Source organism: Malurus melanocephalus, unplaced genomic scaffold (assembly GCF_030028575.1).
Source record: "Malurus melanocephalus ecotype Western Australia unplaced genomic scaffold, MMel_1.1 scaffold_15, whole genome shotgun sequence".
NCBI lineage: Eukaryota > Metazoa > Chordata > Aves > Passeriformes > Maluridae > Malurus > Malurus melanocephalus.
This window is the reverse complement of record NW_026623247.1, coordinates 484,271-484,907: the sequence shown is the minus strand read 5'-3', so window position 1 is coordinate 484,907 and position 637 is coordinate 484,271.

Sequence of the window (637 nt, the reverse complement as noted above, 5' to 3'; positions counted from 1 at the left end):
TGCTGACCTACACGGTTCCAGTCTGATTCCCGCAGTTCCCAGTTAGCATGGAACAGAATTTAATCCATTGTAGTGGCAGAAGTTCAGCTTCAGCACACACCTCGCACTCCGAGCACGAGCCATCTGCAAACCGTGGCACATTTTGGATTGCTGGGCCAAAGCCAAGCTGGAACCCAGGGYTGGCACAAAGGACAGGATCCCTCAAGGGTGGCAATAGACCGAAGACAAAAGGAAGAGCTGGCCTTCTGACAGCACTACAGATTATGACATGGTGCTTTGTTTCTATTTTAATTGGTACTAACATWTAGGTGCTATTACCATAGATTAAAATCTTTGCTGGATCTCTCAATTTGCCTGCTATTCCTGGTGCCTACAAGGCTAAGTCCAAGAAGTGTCAGACTCGTTCCTTACACAAATCCTATCAGAAATACCCATTTGTGAAAGGTGGCTTTTGTACATGCATGCATAGAAGCTGTTTTCTACTTTAGATTTTAATCCAAGTAGGGGGAAAAAGGAGRAGGGTTTAGCAAGATACCTAGGATTGTTTGGGATAATCTGATAGCTCATAACCCCTGAAAAGTGCCCTGCCTATTTACTTCCTTCAATGTCTTGCTCTCAGCCACAAATTCCCTCACTT